The following is a 27,837-nucleotide window of genomic DNA, read 5'->3' as shown; positions in this document are numbered from 1 at the left end:
AGAATTGCGCGGGAAATTTCAGCAGCGCCGCTGGCCAGTCATCACGTGCTGCAAGTGCTGCGATCGCGATACAAATGCCCACAAATGTTCAGTCATTTCAACCGCACACTGTTCTACGATCGGTGTCGCAAACGCGATTACGCAAAGAAAACTCAAACGGCAGACGAAGCTCAAGCGACACGTTTAATCAATGAGGGCGGGCGCGTGACGCAAATGAAGCAGTGAACAGAGATCGACAAACGTAAACTATTACTACTATTAAACAATACTACCACGTGCGAACGTCTAAGTAGCGTGAATGATAGTCTAAGTAGCGTGAATGTTAAGATCGTTACAGGAAGCTGAGATCTAAGCTCGATCTTATTGCCATCATAATAGCATGCATCCGACAACATGGAAATAGGCAGCAGCCTAACAAGTCGTCCAAAAATTTCTTTATCTCGAAAAATGTGCAGGACATGGTTTGGCCCGAATATACCAACTGTAAAGTAAAGCGTGGTAAAGTTGAGCAATGCGGCCGGGCAAATAATCATCACTTGCAGCAAGTGTTCCGATCGTGATACAGATGCCTACATCTCCATTCCCAAGTTCCCGTACAAACTTGCATGCTTATTGTTTCATTCCAAAGACAGGGACAAGCTGCTCCACCATGCTTCGAAAACACGATTTCCATTTAATGTATAGAATGCCACTCCTCTTTCTAACGCCCTACGTGACATTCTGATTAGAGAAATAAACAAATGAAGGAAATTCAGTTATTCCATCCTTACGCAGTTTTTATGGTTGCTATCGCTATCGTTACGCAAAAAACGCCACTGGCGGACGAAGCTTAAGCAACACGGTTATCACTACGAGGGCGCGACTGACGAATTTTCATTAAAAAGTGCGACCAAATGCGAACGGGCTAATCAGCGCTGACGTTTCGATCGTTACAGAACTGAGACGTGAAGCTGACCTTAACACCATACTACCATTCACGTGTATATAAGCAGAAGTCTAAAAAGCCGCCCAAACGTTTCGTTATTACAACAACGTCTTCGACACTGTTTGCGCAAAACAACACCTGCGTTAAATACACGCGTGGTTAAATTTAGCAGTGCGACCGGCCATCACAGGCAGCAAATTCTCAGATGGTGCTACAAACGTAAAAAAAAGTTCTGTTATTCCTAACGTACGCAGTTTTACGATTACTTTGGCAATCGTGGTTACGCAAGGAAAACGCCAACCGCACAGGTACCGAAGTTTAAGCAACACGGCTATCACTACGAGCGCGTGAAAAAAAAAAACAGTCAACTGAGAAAAGGTTTCACTATTACGTGCTAAAAACACGACGACGTGCGAACGAGCAATTATGCAAGCGCAACCCTTTCGTTCATAACGGACAGCCGAGGATTAAACATCACTTAATATCACCACCATACTAACATCCGATCACGTGTAAGAAGTCTAGCAATTCGCCCAAAAGTTTCAAAGAAATGCGCATCACACTCTTCGGCAAGAATAATATAGCAGCCCTAAAGGCCGGCTTGTAAAAATTCAGCAGCGTGGCCGGCTATAATGGGCAGCAAGTGCCCCAACCGTGATACAAAAGCTATTGCAACCTTACGAAGTTGTACGATTGCCCTCGTAAACGCGGTTACGCAAACAAAATGCAAACGAAGTTCAAACCATGCTATTCCGGACAGTGCGTTTCGGGTATAGTTCTTATTATTAATATTTTGTTTTTATTCGCCACTGTTGAGGAAAGACATTCTCGCGGACCCATCGTGTGGGCTACATGGGAGGAGTCAATGGTTCTAAGGTTTCGCATTCAGAATTTTTTTGGGTGGATCTCAGAGAGAGAGAGAGAGAGAGAGAGAGAAAGGCAAAGTAAAGACAGGGAGGTTCACCAGAGATCGTCGCCGGTTGGCTACCTTGTGCCGGGGAGGGCCAAATGAATGCGATAGCTGAGAGAAAAATAATTTTAAATCCACACACACGCACAAATACACACAATACAGAACCGCTTCTGTGAGCATAGTCACGCAGTCTGCGAAGGCGTTCCTAGTTTTACGTAGTGTCATCATCCAATCCTATGTCACACAGCGTACAGTCATAATTTGTCACAAAGTCCCGTGTCTATTAAGTAACGCAGCAGCGCCTTCATAGCCGATCACGCTGATGTTCGTGTACGCCACTTTCCAAAGATGTTGTTTTCAGTTATTGGGCGCTTGTCCAGTTGGTCTATGGTGGCTGACAGGGATGCTCTTTGCGGGTCGAAACGAGCGCACTCACAATGAAGGTACTTGACTGTTTCGCTGCAGCTGCAGAAGTCGCAAGGTGGGCTGTTGACCATTCCGATAAAAAAGAAGTACGTATTTGAAAATGCTACCCCAAGCCATAGACGGATTAGAAGGGTGCAGTTACGTCCTGGAAGGTCGGGCGGCACATGGAGCTGTAAATTAGGTTCCAGCGTATGAACGCGAGCACTTATGAATTCTGATGAATTTCATTGAGGTAATGTTAGGTCACGTGCAAGTCCAGAAAGTTCAGTTGCTGCGTCGGCTGTCAAAAGAGGAATGGTGACGCAGTTGACGCCCCCATTGGGCAGGTCGGGCACCTGCGTCCGCTCGATCATTGTGTAGGCCACAGTGACTAGGCAACCATTGACACATCGTGTACTTCGTCAACTATGCGATGGTGGACTTCTGTGATCTCTGCGACGAGCTGCTCATAGGATCCATGACGCAGTGCTGACAGTACACTCTGAAAGGCTGCCTTGGAATCACAGAAAATTGACCATGCATGCGCTGGTTCCTCCTGAATGAAATGAAGAGCCGCACGCAGGGCTACGAGTTCAGCAGCTGTAGTTGCTGATACATGTGACGCTTTTAGCGGTATTTTGACGGATCTTGCTGGTATCACCACAGCGGCAGCTGAACTCGTAGGTGTCACGGAACCATCGATGTAAACACGTACGCGGTCACTGTGCGCCTCATGTAAAGGTCCCAATCTCAGCGCTGCGCAGAAGCAATACAGGACAGAATAAGCATGGAAGTTTGCAGAAAAGCAGTACGATGGGACAAATGCAGCATAACGGATGGTCACTCGCCGATCGCTGTTACCGTCGCCGCAAACCATGGGGATGTACAATGCCCGTCATTCCACTACGCGCAGATAGGACCACACTTCATCCAAAAGATTGCAGGGCTGCTAAACGAAAAACACCGACTTGATGAGCTGTCGCTTATCTATTGATAGGCGTAAGGCGTACAGGTGCCGCGGCAATCGAGTTCCAAAGCGCACGACGAAAATGTTCACCTGGAACTGACAAAAGTTCAGGCGGGAACTGATAAGGGCATGACATAACCACCACGTTCAGCGAAAACGTGCAGACTGAGGACGGGGCAGCCCAACTTTACGGCATTCCGAGCCTACATAGAAGACTGAAGAGAGTCAATAAAACGGCGGCGTTAAGTCGTGTGACCAACTACGTGGAAAGCAGCGCTAAGCGTGCATGCAACAGACAGGGGCGAAACGACTGTGTAAAGGAAGCCACTGGTCTGTTCCACGGCAGGAGTTGCAGCCGTTGCCGAGGTAGCAGTACTCGGCTTTCTCGACATGTTCGAAGAGCGTAGGAACGTATGGTACCATTCATCCGGTTACGTCTTGCGGTAGGTGGTAAAGTGCAGCTGTTCCAGCGCTCTGCGTACCGCTTTCTGACGTTTCCTCCGAATGTGCTTGTGGAGTTTCGATTGCTCATTGCAACTTCTCCAATTATCGTCTGCATTGGAAGCTTGATCCGGTGTGCAGCAGCTTCATGTTGCTGCCTGACATGTTGTCTTTTCGGAAGAACGTGCGCTGAAGGCAGCCGTGGAAGAAACTTAACATTCCACGATGTGATCACGTACTATATGCGTTGGGTCGTGTGTATTGGTCCCACATATGTCTGGTATGGGACACCCCGTTAAAAACATCCTTCGGACAACCATAAGATTAAAGTTTTGGGATTTGTTTAGACACCAGAAGATCAATCGTGCGAATGTCCGGAGGATGTACTAAATAGGACGTCACGAAAATAATATCCTCATGTTTTCCACTGGACGTCCAAACCAAGGCTTGGACGTTCGGAACTAATCCGGATTTCCAAAGCATATTCGTGCTCTAATGGGCACTACTAGGCCTGAGAGGACTTCATCCTGCCCTACGCACAATCCGCTATAATGGCACACAGAGCTTAACTGCGGAACGCTTATATGCGCGAGCACGCACTGGATTAGTTCACTGGTTCTTCAGCTCATTTAGCTGGATGAATGGCAGATGTCACGGACTCTTCGCATTCGGTGGTAGCGACCGCTACCTGGCGTCAACCGCAAGTCATCTTCACCGTTGCCTCAGAGATTGTGCAGCGCGGCTCATCCTGGAGTAGCTTTAATGGAATGTAGCAGATTTATTTAAGCAATTGTAGCAGCAATCCCACCACTGCGTGTGTGTTCTAATACTACATGTTCCTTTTCTTTTAACTTGGACGAAATTTTTTTTAAATTGTGTGTGGCAAATAGCACATTTCTAACCCTTGTTCAAAAATCCTCTATGAGGCGGCCCATTACTCTTACAATGGAAAAACCAAAATGCTCAATTGAATAAATGACATATTTTCGCTAATTCTCTTTTTATTAATTGCTTTACTGCGCATATTTCAATCTACGAATTCTCGCTATTCATTATGCAAGGCGTACCTATTTCTTTGCTATCCATGCGTGCGTGGCACTCTATAGGAAAGTCGCTAATTGCCAAAGTCATTCGTTTATGGATACTAATTGAGTGCATTGAAGACTGCTTCCACGACGGAAATGCCTCAAAACTCTAATCGGTGCCTCCCACCCAAAAAGATATAGTTCGGCAGAGACAAGACTGCTTGCGTGTACGACCACGAAAGCATTGTAGTCGCTTTGGGGAAATGTTTTCGTTTAGGTATTTATTCCTAGGGTTTACAACGTGCACGGCATTCTATCTTGTGTTCGCTTGCTTCGTCTTCTGCGGCGTGCTTCCGTGGCCGACCACGTTTCACAGATGCTGCTGAGGCAGACACACCACCGTTAAAAGTCGAAGTGAGGCAGCGACGAGACGTGTGCAATGACGCACTCACTAGGCACACCTCATTTTATACGGTCATGACTTGGCGTCGAGAATGGACCGCAGTAGACACAGCACCGATGATATCGGAAGATCAAGAGACACGTGGGAGGCAGCGACGGATGCAGCGGCGTGACGGGTGCAATGACGCAGCCAATAGGCACAGCTTTAGTCAACCATAACCCTGGAGCCAAGCGTGGCGTCGGGGAAGCGTGCTTGTCTCGCACCGCGTAAGCCCTGGTTCGATTCTCACCCAGACCTAAACGTTCGCAATTTGCTTTTCAATTCTAATAATTGACTTTGTTTACAGAAACCGGCCTACAAAGTTGAGCTGAATTCGAGCATTTTTACAGCGAAGGTGTCTATGACTAGGTTCTGCAAAAAAATGTACAGAGGCCCTGTGAGCACATATCCGACACCAGACTCGGATTCCCTCACACCATCTTGCTTGCTTGCCAGAAAAGAGGCCACATTCAGCCTTTGCCGAAAGTGTTGTAAGACATCAGTCCTACTTGCCATCAGAATTTACGCCTGGTACGCGATTATCAGATCCATTGTGGTGTCTGCACCGGCCGCAAGTGCAATTGACAATTCTACGAATCAGAAAGAAAGCTGCAGCCCCGTTGCAAGCTTCGAAACAAGCAACTTTGCAACACATTCACAGCGTACACAATTTCCGGCAACATGTCCACACAGATGGCTCCATAAAACTCACAGCTCAGCTGCTGCATTCATCATCCCGGGAAAATCTGATGAAATCAAATTAAAAACTTCATGTGTGACCACATCAACGGGTGCTGAACTTGCGGCACTCCGTGCTGCACTTTATTTCATTCATCAGAGACCACCCCAACAATGGACAGTCTTTAGTGCCTCCAAGGCATACAAACGCAGACGGAGCTACAAAGCCCAATGCACCACGGACCCAATGAACAACTGGCCGCAGACATTCGACACATGTATCATCGCAGCCATGACCAGGGGCACAACCTGATCTTTCAATGGCGTCCACGACATTGCAGCATCAGCGGAAATGACCAGGCCAACGAAGCCGCCCGATGTGCACATGAAATTCGTCAACGTGTCTTGATTCCGCTTTCGCGAACAGACGCTGTGGCTGGGCTGCGACTGATGTGCCGTGAATGTACTTTGCCTCTGTGGGACTCGAACGCTTTCACCATGTGCCGTTTGCGTTCGTTGTCTCCGGACATAAGGAAGCACCTACCGCCTGAGTTACCACGACGTCAACAGACCATGCTGTGCCGTCTGTGGCTAGGCGTTACATTTACGAACTCGGATGCTTTCCTTGTTGGAATGGCCAACAGCCGCACGTGCGCCACATGCAACATCGATGACACGCTCGCCCATATTATCTGTGTCTTCGCGCGATATAGTGCCCAAGCACAAGTGCTGTGCAAAGTACTGGACCAGTTGGACAATCATCCACTATCAGAACTCAAAGCTTTAGGTCAGTAATCCCAAAGAACATCCATGCTAAAAGACTTACTCGCGTTATTAAGGTTTCTGCAGTCTACGGGGCTTCACGATGAACTGTAAGAACGCCCCCCCTACCGCTCCGTAGTGTACGTGGTTTGGTCGTGCATGTCTCTATTCCTTTCTATCTTCCCCTTCCGCTCTTTCTCTTTTTATTCCCCTTCACCCCGTGCAGGGTCATCATCATCATCATCAGCCTGGTTACGCCCACTGGCGGGCAAAGGCCTCTCCCACACTTCTCCAACTACCCCGGTCATGTACTAATTGTGGTCATGTACCTTTCTGTCGCCCCCTGCTTCGCTTCCCTTCCCTCGGAATCCAGTCCGTAACCCTTAATGACCATCGGTTACCTTCCCTCCTCATTACATGTCCTGCCCATGCCCATTTCTTTTTCTTGATTTCAACTAAGATGTCATTAACGCGCGTTTGTTCCCTCACCCAATCTGCTCTTTTCATATCCCTTAACGTTACACCTATCATTCTTTTTTCCATAGCTCGTTGCGTCGTCCTCAATTTAAGTAGAACCCTTTTCGTAAGCCTCCAGGTTTCTGCCCCGTAGGTGAGTACTGGTAAGACACAGCTGTTATACACTTTTCTCTTGATGGATAATGGCAACCTGCTGTTCATGATCGGCGAATGCCTGCCAAACGCACCCCAGCCCATTCTTATTCTTCGGATTATTTCAGTCTCATGATCCGGATCAGCAGTCACTACTTGTCCTAAGTAGATGTGTTCCCTTACCACTTCCAGTGCCTCGCTACCTATCGTAAACTGCTGTTCCCTTCCGAGACTGTTAAACATTAGTTTTCTGGAGATTAATTTTTAGTCCCACCCTTCTGCTCTGCCTCTCCAGGTCATTGAGCATGCATTGCAGTTGGTCCCCTGAGTTACTAAGCAAGGCAATATCATCAGCGAAGCGCAAGTTACTAAGGTATTCTCCATTTACTCTTATCCCTAATTCTTCCCAATCCAGGTCTCTGAATACCTCCTGTAAACACGCTGTGAATAGCATTGGAGAGATCGTATCTCCCTGCCTGACGCCTTTCTTTATTGGGATTTTGTTGCTTTCTTTATGGAGGACTACAGTGGCTGTGGAGCCGCTATATATATCTTTTAGTATTTTACATACGGCTCGTCTACACCCTGATTCCGCAATGCCTCCATGACTGCAGAGGTTTCAACTGAATCAAACGCTTTCTCGTAATCAATGAAAGCTATATATAATGACTGGTTATATTCCGCACATTTCTCTATCACCTGATTGATAGTGTGAATATGATCTATTGTTGAGTAGCCTTTACGGAATCCTCCCTCGTCCTTTGGTTGACGGAAGTCTAAGGTGTTCCTGATTCTATTTGCAATTGCCTTAGTAAATACCTTGTAGGCAACGGACAGTAAGCTGATCGGTCTATAATTTTTCAAGCCTTTGGGGTCCCCTTTCTTATGGATTAGGATTATGTTTGCGTTCTTCCAAGATTCCGGTACGCTCGAGGTCATGAGGCATTGTGTATACAGGGTGGCCAGTCTTTCTAGGACAATGTTCCCACCATCCTTCAACAAATCTGTTACGTGATCCTCCCCAGCTGCCTTCCCCCTTTGCACAGCTCCCAAGGCTTTCCTTACTTCTTCCGGCGTCACTTGTGGAATATCGAATTCCTCTAAACTATTCTCTCTTCCATTATCATCGTGGGTGCCACTCGTACTGTATAAATCTCTATAGAACTCCTCAGCCACTTGAACTATCTCATCCATATTAGTAATGATATTGCCGGCTTTGTGTCCTAACGCATACATCTGATTCTTGCGAATTCCTAGTTTCTGCTTCACTGCTTTTAGGCTTCCTCCGTGCCTGAGAGCTTGTTCAATTCTATCCATATTACACTTCCTTATGTCAGCTGTCTTACGCTTGTTGATTAACTTCGAAAGTTCTACCAGTTCTATTCTAGCTGTAGGGGTTAGAGGCTTTCATACACTGGCGTTTCTTGATCAGATCTTTCGTCTCCTGCGATAGCTTACTGGTGTCCTGTCTAACCGAGTTACCGCCGACTTCTATTGCACATTCCTTAATGATGCCCGCAAAATTGTCGTTCGTTGCTTCAACACTAAGGTCCTCTTCCTGAGTTAAAGCCGAATACCTATTCTGTAGCTTGATCTGGAGTTCCTCTATTTTCCCTCTTACCGCTAACTCATTGATCGGCTTCTCACGTACCAGTTTCTTCCGTTCCCTCCTCAGGTGTAGGCTAATTCGAGTTCTTACGATCCTGTGGTCACTGCAGCGCACCTTACCGAGCACGTCCACATCTTGTATGATACCAGGGTTAGCGCAGAGTATGAAGTCTATTTCATTTCTAGTCTCGCCGTTCGGGCTCCTTCACGTCCACTTTCGGCTATCCCGCTTGCGGAAGAAGGTATTAACGCGACAGCGTTAAGGAGCTCGTGTCGCAGAAAAGCCGGTGTCGTCGGCGTCGGCGGCGTTGGCCGTGAGCGATAAATCCCAGACGGCACTTCATAAATAAAAAACATCTTGCAAAATGGGCTGGTGGGAATCGAACCAGGGTCTCCGGAGTGTGAGACGGAGACGCTACCACTCAGCCACGAGTTCGCTCCTTCAAAGCGCGACAAAATCGCCTCTAGTGAATGCGGTGTTGCCTTAGAAACGTGCCGTAGAAAGCTATATTGCGGTGTATATCGGTAATTATGACCATGTAACTTACAGAAGTCGCAGTTTCACGAGTAGCGAAGTACGTTTCCGCTAAATTTCTTCTGCGCTCTGCGCACAGCAGAGCCATCTTGCGGCAAACAATAGAACATCCCCTCCTCGCAATGTACGGCGCTGCCCCGACACCTGGCGCACCACTCGCCCCATGACCACGTCCGCCTTCATGGCGCGTCGGGGCCCGGCTATCTCTGCCGATCGCGACGTTTGGCTGGCGTAGCGCGTTTGAGTAGGCGGTGCAAATGGGGTGCGATAACGCTATCGCGTTCCACTCATGCAGGAGAAGCTTAGGCGCCCTGCAATTTTTCATTATCCGCATATTATTCTGTTCCGCAAACTCTACTAATAACTCTCCCCTGCTATTCCTATTGCCTATGCCATATTCCCCCACTGCCTTGTCTCCAGCCTGCTTCTTGCCTACCTTGGCATTGAAATCGCCCATCAGTATAGTGTATTTTGTTTTCACCCTATCCATTGCCGATTCCACGTCTTCATAGAAGCTTTCGACTTCCTGGTCATCATGACTGGATGTAGGGGCGTACCCCTGTACAATCTTCTGTTTGTACCTCTTATTGAGTTTCACAACAAGACATGCCACCCTCTCATTAATGCTATATAAATGTTGTATGTTACCAGCTATATTCTTATTAATCAGAAATCTGACTCCTAGTTCTCGTCTCTCTGCTAAGTTCTCGTCTCTCCGTGCAGGGTAGGCAACCGGAACTGCCTCTGGTTAACCTTCCTGCCTTTCTATGGATCCTTTTCTCTCTCTCTCTTGAGCAATACACCTTCGCTACTCTTCCATCTTCACATAGTAGAACGGCTCCGAATTTTTTGACGTTGCTTTTACTCGTCGCCCCGTCGGCCATTTTTGGTAGCATTTTTGGGTCACGCCACCGACAACAATTTCCGGATTTTCGTCTAATGGGGCATATAATGCTTTCAGATTAAAAATTTCACGCGGAACTCGTCTGGGAGTTGTCTAGGTATGCGTAAGCATTGTGCACTTAGTCATCACCATGTAGCCCGTGTCATTATGATTAGGAAATTTGATCCAAAAAGTGTAAACGACAGCAATGCGGCTACAGGAACTGCTGCAAACGGCAGGGCAAGGTGAATCGATGACGCAAGAAAGCTACTGCAGCTGGCAGCAGCAGGCGCAATGATGACGTTCCCATCATTCTAAGCCGTTATCGCTCTTTAGCGCGTTATCCAACCGCGTCGAACCATTGAAAACCGTTGTCAACCGTACTCCGGCGGCGGCAGTGTATGGCGCGGTCACGCGGGCCACATCTCGAAAGCAGCCTGCGACTGAGACAGTCTCGCGTTGAAGCGACACGCGTGCGCCCAATCTTCAAAGGGAGCGATGCGTTCTCGCCGATTACTTTGCGCTGAAGGAAGAGGCAGCACGAAGGTGACTTGGCTCGCTGCTAAGGCCCTGTCATGACAGCGTTCGTCTTATTGGACGGACGAAGGGACGATTTTAAGTGCGTAAGCATTTCTGTCTTTACCTAACGAGAAAACAGCGCGTCCTTCCCATAAGATAAACGCCGTCAAGATAGCGCCCGCAGCAGCGAGCGAATTCACTTTTGTGCTGCCTCTCACTTCAACGCCAACGTAGCAGTGAGAACAGCGCACCACGGAGCTCTCAGCACACGCCGCAATCAGCCCCTTTCACATATTGCTTTCAAGATACGGGCCCACATATCTCTTTTCTATGCTAAGACAGCGGCGAGAACACAGCGCGAAAAGGCACCTGCAGTCGGCACTCTTTGTCGGCATCGCAGATCGCCTTCAAGACACGGTCCGCCCGGGGTTGCCGCCGGCCGAGCGCGTTTGGTAACGGCGCATAAGCCTCAGTGGTTGTCAGGCGCTTAAAGGCGATAACAAACGGAAGGTCATATATATATATATATATATATATATATATATATATATATATATATATATATGTCATGAGAAGCCAACAAACACTGCCACCAAGGACAACATAGGGGAAATTACTTGGGCTTAATCAATGAAATAAAGAAACGATAAGTTAATGGAAATGAAAGTGGATGAAAAAACAACTTGCCGCAAGTGGGAACCGAACCCACAACCTTCGCATTTCACGTGCGATGCTCTACCAATTGAGCTACCGCGGCGCTGTCTCCCCATCCACTTTCTTGGGGGAACTTTCTTGGAATGTGTACTAGTAGAACCCTGGGAGTGTTAGCCAGCGCCACCATCCAGACCTTGGCGGCGGACGTGGAACGTCCTTGTTGCCGCAGGCGTCACGAGAACGTGATGATGTGACTAATATATGATATGACCTCATCATGACTAATAAAAATCGGGCCCCTCGGTTAACCCCCTTTCTTCTCGTTTATATATATATATATATTATGGTAAAGAAGTCCGACACGGTTGTGGACGACACGAAGGACGCGGACAAGAAGACGCAACAGCGTAGGCTTAGCCATTCAAAACCAGGAACAGCGTCTAGCCCGAGCCCCACTTCAGTAGCGCTGGCGATCCGGCTGCGGAGCTCGGCACGGCGCACTTCTTCTTCCTTACAATATATATATATATATATATATATATATATATATATATATATATATATATATATATATATATATATATATATATATATATATGTATATATATATATATATATATATATGTGTGTGTGTGTGTGTGTGTGTGTGTGTGCACTTGTATGTGTGTTTATTCTGATGAAGGCCGTGCCACGGCCGAAACATTAAAAACATTAAAGATGCAATTTTCCTAAGTGCACCTTCGTTTCTAAACACCGGACCTACAGAGCTTCTCATGCATGTGGCGCTGTGCGGACTGCCACCGCTGCGGCGCGAGACCCGAGCTCGGGCTGCTGATGCGAACAGCTAGGACTCGCGATCAAGAGCCACTTGTGATCCCGCATACGAGCTGCAATAAACCCCCTTTCATTTTGTGGAGGTGCTGGGTAGACCTTGGAAACTGGAACTCCGAAGCCGGACGCTACCGACTGCTACGACCATGCCTGACGAAACCACCCAGGAAGGTGCACCACAGCCTCCGGCGGTCATCGTTTCCGGTGCGTTGCGCCAGCGTGATCCTGCCATCTTTAGCGGCACCGATGATCATGACGTGGAGGATTGGTTGTCTTTTTATGAACGGGTGAGCCAGCATAACAAGTGGGACGACGTCACCAAGTTGCACAACGTGCTGTTTTACTTAACCGGCGTCGCGAACCTCTGGTTCCGAAACCACGAACACGATTTCGCAACATGGAGCACATTCAACACAAGTTTCGCAGAAGTGTTCGGGCGCCCCGCTGTGCGCAAGCTTCGCGCAGAACAACGCTTACGGGGGCGTGCGCAACATCACGGTGAAACTTTCACAAGTTACATCGAAGATGTCATGGACCTGTGTAAGCGCGTGAATCCGTCAATGTCAGAACAGGACAAGATAAAACACATTATGAAAGGCATTGATGAGGACGCCTTTCAGATGTTGTTAGCGAAGGATCCGCGTACCGTGGTCGAAGTTATCAATTTGTGCCAAAGTTTTCACGAGCTACGGAAACAACGCATCTTAGCTCGGCGCCCACCGCCTACGGAAGATTCGTTAGCCGCATTAATTATTGGCGACAACCACACAACTTTGCTGACGCAAATAAAAGAATTTGTGCGCGACGAGGTCGCACGACAGCTCTCGATTTTGCCGACCACGGAGAAGCCTTCTCAATGTTCCAGCGCTACGACAGATAATTCAAGAGCAAGTGACCGAAGCTCTTCCACCTCCGTGTCAGCCGGCTCCCGTGGCTGCGCCCCTGACGTATGCTGAAGCCGTTGCACGGGCGCCTCGTCTACAGGGATTCTCTCCTCCGCCTTCAGCGCCTCGCCCGCCGGTGTTCTCTCCACCGCCTTCGCCTCGCCAGCCGGTGGATCCCTTTTTCAGTGCACAGCAGCGGGGGCCAAATCCTTGGCGCACTGCTGACAACCGCCCAATATGCTATGCCTGCGGTACCCCGGGTCATGTTGTGCGCTTCTGCCGCCGGCGCTTGCCGGCCTTCGTGGGCACCCCGCGACGACCCAGCTCCGACTTCCGACCTTTCCGTATGCCTCAGCGACCACCACCGGAAGTCTACGCTGCTGATGACATACCGGCACCGCAGTCACAGCTCTACGGCACTCGTCGCTCGCCTTCCCCTCGTCGGCGCTCACTCTCACCCATGCGTCGTAGACCCAGTGCCAGTACTACTGAGGCGGAAACCTGATTTCCGCAGTTCCTGAGGCACGAACTGCTTCATCGTCTGAACATTAAAGTCCTCGTTTTTCCCCCGCTAACGTTATTGAAGTGTCCGTTGATGGCATCAAATGCCTTGCGCTCGTCGATACAGGTGCTGCTGTATCCGTGATTAGTGAGAAGCTTTGTCGTGCATTGCGGAAAGTGACCATGAAGCCTTCGGTTCCATTGCTTAGAACAGCCAGTGCACAACAAGTTCAGCCAGTCGCTATGTGCACTGCCAGGGTGCTGATTCGAGACATATTGTACTCGATTGATTTCTTTGTGGTAACTTGTTGCTCCGACGATGTCATTCTCGGTTGGGATTTTCTGTCGCGCCATCATGCCGTCATTGACTGTGCACATGCTGAGGTTCAGTTCTCCGTTCTGTGCGATTTGCCATCTCACGACTTTCAAGTTCAGGATCTTAGCAGGATCTGTGTGGCTTCGGATACTGACCTTCCTCCTCACAGTGCTGTATTTGTCCCTCTTTCATGTGCATCGCTTGCCGAAGCGACGGTCATGTTTACACCCGCTGCCGTCTTCATTCGCCGCCAGCCTATATTGTTGCCTTTCGCCCTCCTCACGGTTCGCCATGGTGCTGCAGAAATACTGATTTCAAACCCAAATTCATACACTTTAGCTTTGCACTGTGGCGAGACTATTGGTACCGTCGAGTCTGTGGACGCTGACGCTATTGTGCATTTCCCTATGGCCGACGACGTAGATACTGCCAACGTAGCAGCACTGACACCCCATGTGCCATATAACCGAGTACCACCCGATGTTTTTGTCGCTCCATTGCGGATGACCTCGAGCCGACACAACGTGAGCGACTAATTACTCTTTTAAATGATTTTCACGCCTCTTTTGATTGGAACCAAGCATCATTAGGCCGCACAAGTACCGTCTCTCACCACATTGATACGGGACATCACGCACCATTACGCCAGCGTCCGTACCGCGTGTCATCCACCGAGCGTCGTGTCATCGCCGAGCAAGTTGAAGACATGCTTGACCGTGGTGTTATCAAGCCATCCTGCAGCCCTTGGTCATTGCCCGTATTACTCATTAAGAAAAAAGATGGCTCGAGTCGTTTCTGTGTGGACTATCGACGCCTCAACAAGATTACACGAAAAGATGTCTATCCTCTACCGCGCATAGATGACGCCCTGGATTGTCTACTGGTGCTGAATTCTTTTCTTCTTTGGACTTGCGATCGGGCTAATGGCAAGTGCCAGTGGATGAATCCGACCGCTCGAAAACAGCTTTCATTACGCCTGATGGCCTGTATGAGTTTACAGTAATGCCATTTGGCCTCTGCAATGCGCCCGCGACATTCGAAAAAATGATGGACAATATTCTGCGAGGCCTCAAATGGAAGACGTGCCTGTGTTATTTAGACGACGTGGTAGTTTTCTCCCCTGATTTCACCACTCACCTCTCTCGTCTACGCGAAGTCCTTATTTGCCTTGCCACCGCCGGCCTTCAACTCAACTTGAAAAAGTGCCGCTTCGGCGCCCTCCAGCTGGCCATACTTGGCCATGTCGTTTCCAAAGACGGCGTCCTTCCCGACCCTGACAAACTTCGCGCTGTCGCCGAATTCCCGCGGCCGACTACACTGAAAGAGCTCCGAAGTTTTATCGGCCTTTGCTCTTATTTTCGACGCTTTGTGCGCAATTTTGCCTGCATCATCGCTCCCCTGACGAAGCTCCTGGCTGGCCCCGGTGGCCTTCGCTATTGGACTCCGGCATGTGACCAAGCCTTCACCACTTTGCGTCGTCTGCTTACCTCACCGCCTGTTCTACGCCACTATGACCCGACTGCACCGAGCGAAGTTCATACGGACGCCAGTGGCGTTGGTCTTGGAGCCGTCCTTGCGCAACGCAAGCCTGGCTTTCCGGAATATGTGGTTGCATATGCGAGTCGTGCCCTCACGAAGGCAGAAACCAATTATTCCGTCACAGAAAAAGAATGTTTGGCTATAGTTTGGGCGTTAAACAAATTTCGCCCTTACTTGTATGGCCATCCGTTCGATGTTGTGACAGACCACCACGCGCTCTGCTGGCTTGCGTCACTGAAAGACCCGTCAGGCCGTCTTGGACGTTGGGCTCTTCGGCTCCAAGAATTTGACATTCGCGTCATCTATCGATCCGGGCGCCAACATTCTGATGCCGATGCACTCTCCCGATCGCCCATGCGATCCGACGAAACGCCACCCTTACCCATAGAGTGCCCGGTTGCTACGCTTGCTCTTACTGGCATGCCGTCTGAACAGAGGAAAGAACCGTGGATTGTGTCTCTCATTGACATTCTTCACAGTTCTTCGACGGCTACATGCTGTTACGTTTCGCCTACAACGCGCGGTATAGCCGGCGCGGATGCAACGGACGCCGGAGCTTCGTTCAAAGCGGCGGACATTTTGGCCCGTTCGGAGCTCCCGCAGTCTCCCCGCCAAGCGCGTCCAGGCGTGTTTCAGTGCCACGTGTCTTCGTGTGTGCGTGTGTGTGTGTGTGCCCACGCTTGTCAAAGCGCGGCAGCCGGGGAGAGGAGCTCCCCAAGTGTGAAGCGAGGAGGTCTGACAGGCGCCAGCTTGGCGATGCGTCACTACACTCGTCTCAACGTGTCTCTCAGTCTGTCCGTACCCGCCGTCACGTGGTCTCGTCACGAGGCCTTCCTTCTTGCCCTCAACTGCGAAAGTATAAGAGCAGCTGCCCCCGGACGCCAAGAGAGAGGCTCCGATTTCTTCTGTTGAGTAACGTGCACTCCCGTCTCTCCACTTCGGTCGACCTGACCGGCCGCTCTTTTGCGATGTTAGAATAAACAAGTTGTTCTGTTACCAGTCGACTCATGCTTTGCCGGGACCTTCGGATGCTTCCAGTGCCCCAGGCCGCCAGGCCAACGCTACCCTTGGGGCTTGCGACCCAGATTCTAACAGCTGGTTGCCAGCGGTGAGATCGCGACAACGGAGGCCAGCAGCGAAGATATGCAGTTGACTGTATGCTGAGCAGCACAACGACCATCCGGGAGCAGTGCAACGAGCCCTGTGTGATGACTGGTTGCCTGCAGCGGAACGACTGCGCTGAGGTCTTGGCTGCGAGGTTTGGTGAGTGCGGGACTTTCTTCTTCTGAGTTTTGCCAGGCTTTTGTTAGTGTCAGAAACAGAGCTGGTAATTGTGGTTGTCGTTGCTGCCGGGTTAGTTTGCGGCAAGACAATAGTAGGCAGTAGAGAAAGCAGCATTCAGAGCAGCCATGGATTTGAAGTCGTTGCGCAAACCGAAATTGCTGGAGCTTGCAAGAGAATTGGGTCTGGATGTCTCAGACAAACTCAGAAAACCGGAACTGCTAAGGGCTATTCTTGAGTTAGAAGCTGAGGATGACGAGCTGTCGGAATGCCTTGAGACCATTGAGGAGAGGGAGACGGCAAAAAGACAGGAGCGCGAACGTACAGAACAGAAAGAGAAAGATGAGCGCGAACGAAAAGAACAGAAAGAGAAACAGGAGCGCGAACGAAAAGAACAAAAAGAAAAAGAAAAAGAAGAGCGCGACCGGCAACACGCTTTGGAAATGAAGCGTCTCGAGGTAGAGATGGAACGCGCTCGTAATGGAAGTCAGGCACACGGTGCAGGAGAACGAGTATCGTTCAAAATGACTGACCTGATGCGGCCGTTTAAGCTTGGAGAGGACATTGGTTTGTTCCTGGTTAACTTTGAGCGAACGTGCGAGAAGCAGGGGTTCTCTCGGGAAACGTGGCCACAGCGCTTGCTCACTTTGTTACCCGGCGAGGCGGCCGACGTAGTCGCTCGCTTGAAGAGAGAGGAGGCAGAGGATTTCGACCAAGTGAAATCGAGTCTGCTAAAAAAGTACAGGCTGTCCGCGGAGGCGTTCCGTCGGAAGTTTCGGGAAAATGAGAAAGGCAAAAGTGAGTCATATACACAGTTTGCCTACAGGCTAATGTCAAACATGCAGGAGTGGCTCAAAGAAGAGAAAGCGTTTGGTGACCACGAGAAAGTTCTGCAGTGTTTCGGGCTAGAACAGTTTTATAGTCGGTTACCTGAGAACGTGCGGTACTGGGTCTTGGATAGGCCAGACGTTAGTACGGTGGGTAGAGCCGCCGAGCTAGCCGAGGAGTTTGTGACGCGTCGTGCTCGCGGAGCTAAGGACGGTCAAAAGGGTGAATTTGGCTCCAAGTTTGAGAGGCCGAAGTTCACGCCCATGAGAGCAAAGGGGGACACACGTAGTGCGGATGCGAGTGAAAGCAGTCCGACCGAACGTAAGGAGACGGCGGCAGCCGAAGCCGAACGCAGAAAGCGGTTCGAGACGAGGAAAGCACGCGTTTGTTATACGTGCCAGAAGCCGGGTCACTTTTCGGCGCACCAGAAACAAAAACAAAAGTCGTGTTTTTGTCATTATGCAGCACTGACGAGAACATGAAGCTTCTCGAGCCTTACATGCGAGACCTCCTCGTGAACGGGAAAGAGTGCCGAGTGCTTCGCGATTCCGCAGCTACAATGGATGTAGTTCACCCCTCTTACGTAGAACCCGATATGTTCACGGGCGAGTGTGCATGGATCAAGCAAGCCGTGGAAGCTCATAGCGTGTGTCTGCCCGTAGCAAAAGGGCTTATTGAAGGACCTTTCGGAGCGCTTGAGACGGAGGCCGCAGTGTCATCTATGCTGCCCCCCCAGTACCCGTACCTATTTTCGAACAGGTCCGATCACCTCCTGCGCGAGAAGGAGCTTTTGTTTGGTGAGGCTAGCGTTCAGGCCTTAACCAGATCGAAGGTTCGGGAGCTCGCTGCAAAGGCAGTAGTTGCGGGGCCGACGTTGTCGAACAATGAGAAAGGATCGGAGGCGCAGCAAGCTGATATTCAGAGCACGCCCGAACTGAATAAAATTGAGCCTGTAGCGTTAAAGGCACCAGATACTGGAGAGGAAATGCCCGACACGGGAAAGTTAGAAGAGCTATCTGCAGATTTGCTCATCGCGCCTACGTCAGACGGATGCTAAAAGTCAGCCGGGCGGCTTTGATAGCCGAGCAAAAGAAGGATGGCAGCCTAGAAAACATACGCTGCATTGTCAAGGAAGGTGTCGCCAAGAAAAATGCTCGCTTTGTGGAAAGAAGTGGGGTCCTGTACCGAAAGTATCTAGACCGCAGAGGAGTGGAGTTCGATCAGCTGATCGTGCCTCAGTGCTACCGTCAGGATCTGTTGCGCTTGTCGCATGGGGGTTCGTGGTCCGGACACCTAGGAGTTAAGAAAACTAAGGACCGTCTCTTGCAAGAGTACTATTGGCCAGGGTGTTTTCGGGACGCAGACCACTTTGTGAAGACATGCGACACCTGTCAGCGTGTGGGCAAACCAGGGGACAAATCGAGGGCGCCGTTGAAGTTGGTACCTATCATTACGGAGCCTTTCAGACGGCTCGTTATTGATACAGTGGGACCTCTGCCGGTAACAGCCACGGGGTACAGACACATTTTGACTGTGATCTGCCCAGCGACAAAGTTCCCTGAAGCAGTGCCGCTTAAAGAACTAAGCTCAGTTGAGATAGTCAATGCACTACTGTCCATATTTGCGCGAGTTGGTTTTCCTGCGGAAATCCAATCAGATCAGGGCACAGTGTTTACTAGCGCTTTGACGACAGCCTTTCTCGAAAGGTGCGGGGTAAAGCTGTTACACAGCTCAGTGCACCACCCCCAGTCGAATTCCGTTGAGAAGCTCCACTCCGTCATGAAGCGCGTGTTGAGAGCATTGTGTTTTGAACATCAAACTGACTGGGAGCTGTGTCTGCTGGGGTGATGTTTGCATTACGGACCGCGCCGCATGCGGCTACGGGGTTTTCGCCAGCTGAGCTGGTGTACGGTCGCTCGCTGCGATCACCGCTTCGCATGCTTCGAGAATCGTGGGAAGGCAGGGGCGACGACCCAGTCGTGGTGGAGTACGTGCTTAAGCTCCTCGAACGCGTAAGAAGGGCACAGGAGTTGTCAGGTGAAGCAATGGCAAAGGCCCAGCAGAGGGCCAAGGTTTATTATGATCGGACAGCCAGGGCCCGTCGTTTTGAGGTGGGCGATGAGGTCATGATATTGCGCACGTCGCTAAAGAACAAACTCGACGTGCAGTGGGAGGGCCCAGCACGGATTGTTCAAAAACTGTCGGACGTTAACTACGTGGTCAGTCTGCCAGGAAAACGGAAAGCACAGCAAGTTTACCACTGTAATCTGCTCAAACCCTATATGCAACGGGAAGCAGTAGTATGTATGATGGTAAACGCTCCCGAAGAGCTACCGGTCGAGCTTCCGGGACTAGGCTCAGTAACGAACAGGAAAGACACCGATCAAGTCATTAGTGACTTAATCAGTAAAGCATCGCTGTCGCCTGAGCAGAAAACCGAACTACACCAGCTCTTACAAGAGTTTCAAGGTCTGTTCTCTGAGAGGCCTGGTAGGACTTCTGTCCTTACTCATGACATAGAACTTACCTCCCCAGAGCCAGTACGATCCAAGGCGTACCGGGTGTCACCCCGCCAGAGCGATATTATGGAGGCTGAGGTAAAGAAAATGCTACAGCTCGGTGTTATTGAGGCGGGTGAGAGTGATTATACCTCCCCTTTGATATTAGTTGAGGTACCGGGCAAGGAACCTCGTCCTTGCGTCGACTACCGCAGGCTTAATTCCATCACTAAGGATCAAATTTATCCGATCCCTAACATCGAGGAGCGCCTTGAGAGAGTGAGTAGCGCTCAGTTTATTTCCACCCTAGATCTTGTCAGGGGTTATTGGCAGGTTCCACTTACAGAAGAGGCTAGTAGGTATGCGGCGTTCATTTCACCAATGGGGACATTCCGTCCTAAAGTTTTGAGTTTTGGTTTGAAGAACGCGCCATACTGCTTTTCAAGCCTCATGGATAAAGTGTTGCGGGGACAGCAAGAATTCGCTTTACCGTATCTAGACGACGTAGCGATATTCTCCGCATCCTGGCCTGAGCATATGGCCCACTTGCGGGCAGTGCTAACACGCCTGCGCGATGCGGGCTTGACAGTCAAGGCTCCCAAGTGCCAGTTAGCACAGGCCGAGGTTGTCTACCTCGGTCACGTGATTGGTCGGGGTCGTCGCCGCCCCTCTGAAATAAAGGTGGCCGCTGTGCGAGACTTCCCGCAACCGCGCACGAAGACCGATATTCGGTCGTTCTTAGGTGTCGCCGGCTACTATCAGAGGTACATCCCCAGGTACTCTGATATCGCGGCTCCCTTGACGGATGCTCTAAGAAAGACAGAGCCGCAAACAGTCGTCTGGGATGAGACGAAGGAAAGAGCTTTTAGCGCCCTAAAGAGCGCCCTAACAAGCCAGCCTGTGCTACGATCGCCCGACTACACAAAAGGGTTCGTTGTTCAGTGTGATGCTAGTGAGCGAGGCATGGGCGTTGTACTGTGCCAACGGGAAAATGGAGAAGTGGAACACCCCGTCCTGTATGCTAGTCGTAAGCTGACCAGTCGTGAGCAGGCGTACAGCGCCACCGAGAAAGAGTGTGCGTGTATCGTGTGGGCCGTTCAGAAATTGTCATGCTACCTAGCCGGCTCGAGGTTTATCATTGAGACGGATCACTGCCCTCTCCAATGGCTGCAGACCATCTCTCCCAAAAATGGCCGCCTCCTGCGCTGGAGCCTCGCTTTGCAACAACATTCCTTTGAGGTGCGTTACAAAAAGGGGAGTCTCAACGGTAACGCCGATGGCTTAAGTCGAAGCCCCTAACGTGGGAATCAGCCTCAAAATTGCTTGTTACTGATGTTTTTCTTCCTGAGGCAGGATTTTTAACATATTGCTTTTGTGTAGTGTTTCAAAGTGATGATGTGCTTTCTAGTGCAATTTTCCGATTTATGGGCGCGTTCTGAGTGCTGCTAAACTACTGTAAGGAACTAGGCAGTAGTATAAAAGGGGAAAGAGCCTGGCAGGGCTTAGTGAGGGTTGTGCCGTGCTTGCTGACTGAGCGGTTGAGTTTCGGCGTAGTTCTAACGCTTGCCGGGAACGAGAGCAAAAATGTCAACTCTCCCGAAGTCACTTTGCAGTGTCCTGGGTGAACCTGAACGAGAGAACGAGGCCTTCTCTGTGCGCTGCGCTCAAGAAACGCCGAAGGACGCCCGACTTCGGTTATGAGCATCATCGAGCGACATCCCTCCGGACAGCGGATGCAGTCCCCTGACCATCGGGATCTCCTTCCCCCGGCGGGGCGGTCTGTTACGTTTCGCCTACAACGCGCGGTATAGCCGGCGCGGATGCAACGGACGCCGGAGCTTCGTTCAAAGCGGCGGACATTTTGGCCCGTTCGGAGCTCCCGCAGTCTCCCCGCCAAGCGCGTCCAGGCGTGTTTCAGTGCCACGTGTCTTCGTGTGTGCGTGTGTGTGTGTGTGCCCACGCTTGTCAAAGCGCGGCAGCCGGGGAGAGGAGCTCCCCAAGTGTGAAGCGAGGAGGTCTGACAGGCGCCAGCTTGGCGATGCGTCACTACACTCGTCTCAACGTGTCTCTCAGTCTGTCCGTACCCGCCGTCACGTGGTCTCGTCACGAGGCCTTCCTTCTTGCCCTCAACTGCGAAAGTATAAGAGCAGCTGCCCCCGGACGCCAAGAGAGAGGCTCCGATTTCTTCTGTTGAGTAACGTGCACTCCCGTCTCTCCACTTCGGTCGACCTGACCGGCCGCTCTTTTGCGATGTTAGAATAAACAAGTTGTTCTGTTACCAGTCGACTCATGCTTTGCCGGGACCTTCGGATGCTTCCAGTGCCCCAGGCCGCCAGGCCAACGCTACCCTTGGGGCTTGCGACCCAGATTCTAACAATGCCCTCGAGCCCTTCGTCGCCAAGCCACCCATTTCGTGCTACGGGACGCCATCTTGTATATATTAAATTATGGGGTTTTACGTGCCAAAACCACTTTCTGATTATGAGGCACGCCGTAGTGGAGGACTCCGGAAATTCTGACCACCTGGGGTTCTTTAACGTGCACCTAAATCTAAGTGCACGGGTGTTTTCGCATTTCGCCCCCATACAAATGCGGCCGCCGTGGCCGGGATTCGATCCCGCGACCTCGTGCTCAGCAGCCCAACACCATAGCCAATGAGCAACCACGGCGGGTCTTGTATATATATATATATATATATATACCAAACGCCACCACCTGCAGTATGCAGTACTTTGCTTACGTCATCAACGCACCTTGCGGCGGCGCCCCCACCAGTTCGTGTTGCCGCAGCGCTGTCGCTTGTACCCACCGGATCAACTTTGATAACATTTATTTTGACAATGGGCTGCGTGGAGATGAGCGAATTCCACAAAGTACACATACACCTCCCAGAGGTCCTATAGAATCTCCTAGTGCTCACGCATTAAAAAAAAGCCCGCTCGGACGAAAGCGATCCTAATTGACAAATGCAACGTTACGCGTGGCCTTCACGTGGTATCGTGGGTATAAAAGCTCGTCTCAGGTACATGGCAGGCCAGTAATCATACACATAAATACCGGATGTTTTCGACAAAGTATACCGCCTCGGGCATATGCACTGATTTACTTATTCTGCTGAATTAACCGGCGAGGTGGACAGTACTTACACTGAAAATCCAAATGGATAATTGAGGATTTAACAAAAGCTCCATAATAACATTTCGAACTAATTACTTCAGCGCACATATTTCAATACACAAACTGAAGCGAGTGATTTCACAAGGCACACACACTTGAAGCTAGTACCAGTTTTGAAATACGCGCTCTCAAATTTGAAGTAAAAATGCACTGTTATGCCGCTTACCTTTTTTAAGAAAATGCATTTGCCTATATATTGAAGAAAGTTAATTACTGGAGCACCAATGCATTTCGTCGCAAACATTAAGAACGCATATCTCTAAATTGGTAATAGGATAGTGAGCTGAGCTAGACAGCTGACGTTGATGTTTGAAATTTCATTGAAGCTCACGCAAGACGGGGATACAAATAGAGAGGTATACAGGACGGCGCAGGATCAACGTTCGTGGCTCGGGAAAAGAAGTTATTCATCTAGCGGTCGGGAGTATGCATAGGGTGCCCAGTTGCATCAATACTTAGCGCAATATTTTTGAGCGAGTTTGACAAAGAAGTCGAACGTCAACTTTTCTGCATTGCAAATGACATCTTCAGGTACGTTGATGATTTCCGCATCTTCAGACAGAAGAGGGATTCTTCTCGGGAATTGGTGAATGTTTAAAAGTTTTTTGAAGAAGATAGCATGGGGCTCACTTTCACTACCGAAGTTCCTAAGAATAATGAATTAGAATTTCAAAAGTTGCGACTGGTCCTCACTAAATAGCCTATATGCTGGTGCTACCGACCAAAGACTGTGAAACCTGTTCTGAGTTTCGCGTCCGGGCATTCCAAGTTAATTAAAAGGGGCACAGTCAAGGCCGGTATTACGTCAGCTTTGCAAAAAATATGTGTGTATTCTATGAGTGAGAGTTTAAAAGGCTAGCTGGAAAAATTCCAGAATTCAAGTTACCCTACGAAGGTAATCCTATCGGTATGCAATAATATAGGCATGGAACTAAAGGGCGAAAAGAAGTAACCGTCAAATGAGAGGGAGGGGGAAGTGGCTTTTGTTCCTTATGCACATAATTCGCACAGAATTTGAGAAACATTGGAAGTGGTACAACGTTGACTAACTGCAAGAAATAAGCTCTCGCGTATCTTCCCGCGCATACACAAAACAATATAACCAATGAATTGTTCTCTTAATCATCAGAACAAGTTTGTTAAATGCAGAAATTGGGTGGCTTACCTGATCTCCTTCCCTTGCGGTAAAATATCTGTGGGGCAATCCGGCAGATGCGTAAGCAATCAACTTAGGGAACACAACGCGTCGCTGAAATGCGCAAGTTATACTCATCTTGCTATGCACTACGAAAACTGCAGCAACGGTGAGTGTAAGCCACGCTTTGGTGACACATAGATTATTTTTAAACACAAAAATCAAACAACTCGTGAAATAGTTGAGGGATACCATATTAGGAAAAGCGGTAGTGATTGCGTCAATCAGACAAGCATTACGCTGCACGATAAATAGTATGCGTATCTAGATATAGACAACAATCACGATAAAATTTCCAAGGGTCTGAAGTCTTGGCGCTGGTGTCATGAGTGCCTCATCTTGCTTTGCTGCGCATGCGTGAGAATACTTAACACATTTATAAATGTGTTTCTCTCCATCAATAAGTTCAGTTGTGAGTCAAGTGCCGTCCTGTCTACCTCCCTATTTGTGTCCCCATTTTATGTGCGCTTCAGTCAAATTTCAAATCTGAATTGGTGTCATCCTTAGAACTCGTTCAAAGTGAATATAACATTCAAAGTCACCGCCTACAACTCTTATAATGCAACATTTGCCATAAAGTAATTCATTAAAAGTGAATTAGGAAAGCTTAATTATCAAATATTAATTTTGATTTTTTGTGCAAATACTGTCCACCACAGAATAATTGAGCTAAAGAAGCAGAATTGTGAGGCACGTCACAAGCGAGTTTTAAAAGCTCCGGTAATAATTAAAAATAGCACGCCATATATTCAGTACGAGCGCCCCCATGAGGACAAGGCACTATGAACACGCATTTCTAGCGGCGGCTCGGTGTTAGCAGAATTCAAGGCGCCGCCGCTCTACGGAGCAACAAACGTGCAACTGAGCTTAAAGCTAGAAGACGCAGGACCAAATCCCGGCCATGGCGACCACATTTCAAAGGGGGCGAAATGCAAAAAAGCCTGTGTGCCGTGAATCGGGTGCACGTTAGAGAGCCCCAGGTGGTCAAAAAGTCCCCAGTTAAGCGTATATAATAATCATACCGTAATGCTGACGCTTACACCCCAGATTTTCATTAACGTTAATTGCGGCTTCACCTAAAGTTTCGTTATCTTGAGTTCGCGAGATCAAGCAGATTAACATTCATGACATGCTGTAGGAACGCCGATGCGAATCATCGTAGGCGAACCACAATCGGTGGTTAAAATGGGCCAAAGAAAACGATGCGCAGGGTGGCCTGCTCCCATCGTACTCCCTTGAATGCAACCATGAGCAGTATCTTAGTAGTGCGCACCAGCACTCAGTCAATTGGAAGCGTGACTGTAGCTCGACAGAATGCTCAGTACATAGTCTGACGAAAGCAGGCGTGTCAGGCGCAACCGGTAGAACTCGACTTGAAACAAACCACGTTCCGTAACAGCAAGAGTGGCAATTAGCGCGAGGACGAAAGGGAGTCGCATTCGAGGTGGGAATATTTCTGAACGGCGCTACCGCGCCACCGAGATAAAGACTAGCAATAAATATGCAAAATTATTCGGACTACGCGAGTTTGCCTGATCGCGTACACGTGGTACTAAATGCGCGAACAGCGGGCAAGTAGGAGCGCAAACAACACAGATTTATGTCGCGAAACGAGCGACACGGGTTAAAGTCTTAAGGTTTCGGTATGCATGCAGCACCCGCTGTGATGAGTAATTAACTCTTCCTAATGTCCCTGTATTTCTATGAACACTAACTCTCCCGAACGCATTCCACCGAACATGGATGACTGCAATATAATTAGCGTTTTACGTTTGTCTGTGTAGCTCTATATCTCGCACGCATGTCCGGACCACGGAGGAAATAATGAAAACGCCAGGAATAGTCACTCACAATGTGGCAAAAGCATGTATTTGTCTGTGAAATTATGTGTCTTAACGTTTGATTGCACACCACGGCAAGCTGTAAGTATATGTTTCAAGCCCGTCGGGTAAACGTGACATGCCCATGCAACTTTGGAGATTTCGCGGTTACAACTCTCAGAAATAAGGCGCTTTGATGCGATACCTACTTTTTTTTTTTGTCGGTCAAACGCAGGCATCGGCGACGCAGCATCGGCTTTCCGAGTCAAAGAAGCGACGCCGCGTACTCTAAGGATCAAGAGGGGCGTTGGTTCACGCATTGAAACCGCAAATTGAAAAAGCATGCTCTGCGAGTGTTCTAAATTAGAAACAAAGGCGCCAACCTTCTTTTACATTATCTTTTCGTATTTTTTGCTCTCATCAGTCTACCCTCAAACTACCCTCAGTCTACCATCAGGCTACCTTTTCCCCTTCCGCAGTAGATGATAGCCAAGCGTACATTACATCTGGTTAACCTCCCTGTCACTCCTTTGCTTTTCCTTCTCTCTCCCTTTTTTTGATGCAGAGCTACGGATTTGCCAACATCGTGCTTCTATTTATTGTGAGAAATTTTCCAAGTAAATATGCAAGGTGTAAAAAAACCAAATTTCAATCACGTCACTAGTAAAATTTGCACTAATAAAATTTATGCAAATATTTCCTATAACATGTGATGCACGTCTAAAATCGCCGTGGTGCTGTTGTTGCAAATAATTTGGCAAAACGAACACGCCTAGATGAAAGGCCTGATATGCTGCTCTCCCCCCCCCCCCTCCCCACAGAACACATGAATATTTAGAGCGCGCATTTCAGCTGTAGCTTTCAGGCTTATGTACAGGTATTTCATTAAAAAAAACGAAATAATGAACGATTCAGTCTCACAACTTCGGAGTACACAACGGTAAAACACCTAATAAATTAGGAATTATTCAGCTTGCCATATTACAATTTTACTGCTTGATTGATCATCTGACAGTGCAATTGTGATGCAGCTCTATGTGCAGATATAGGTAGAAGCGCAAAACTCGTAAAGAAACGCGCTGGTGTAGAGGTTGAACCGCGGCGCCGTGAGAAAAACGCTGAATGTGACAGCCTGCGGAAAGGAGGCCAGGTAGAAATTCAAATTACTGCGCGCCATATTCTGCGACAAAATATATCATTGGAATCGCCTATCCATCGATGTGAAACTAGCGCTCACACTAAATTTGCGCAGCAGCTCACTATTGACACACTTACTCGCCGCCTCAGGGGCTATGGCACCGCGCGGCTCAGCTACACTTCGCTGGTATTATAGCAACGTAATGCAACAACGCTCGTCTACTTAGATTGGGAAGCACGATAACAACCCCACGTGGCCAAAGTTAGTCTGGAGTCTCCACCTACGGTCTGTTCCATAATTACGTACATAGTTGTTTTCACAAGTGAAACTCTTGGACTTATCTTTAACGTTTACTGATTTTTTTAATTAACTTGGTTAAAGGCCTTACGTTTTTTACCTTGCTCACTTTAGGCTAGCGCTACTTGTTTACATTTGCTTCTGTTCCTACTTCCTGAAATACGTA

The 27,837-nt window shown here is 49.1% G+C and overlaps 1 protein-coding gene and 1 non-coding gene across 2 annotated transcripts in view; one reads left to right on the top strand and one right to left on the bottom strand.

Moving 5' to 3' along the window:
* Positions 1 to 27,837, top strand: part of Gat (GABA transporter) — a 544,138-nt gene that overhangs the window by 369,788 nt on the left and 146,513 nt on the right. The window lies entirely within an intron of this gene.
* Positions 11,397 to 11,469, bottom strand: TRNAS-UGA (transfer RNA serine (anticodon UGA)). Its single transcript has one exon. It is a non-coding gene; the product is annotated as a tRNA-Ser (tRNA).

This window comes from Dermacentor andersoni, chromosome 9 (assembly GCF_023375885.2).
Source record: "Dermacentor andersoni chromosome 9, qqDerAnde1_hic_scaffold, whole genome shotgun sequence".
NCBI classification, from domain to species: domain Eukaryota; kingdom Metazoa; phylum Arthropoda; class Arachnida; order Ixodida; family Ixodidae; genus Dermacentor; species Dermacentor andersoni.
This window is presented reverse-complemented; position numbering and strand designations above follow the sequence as displayed.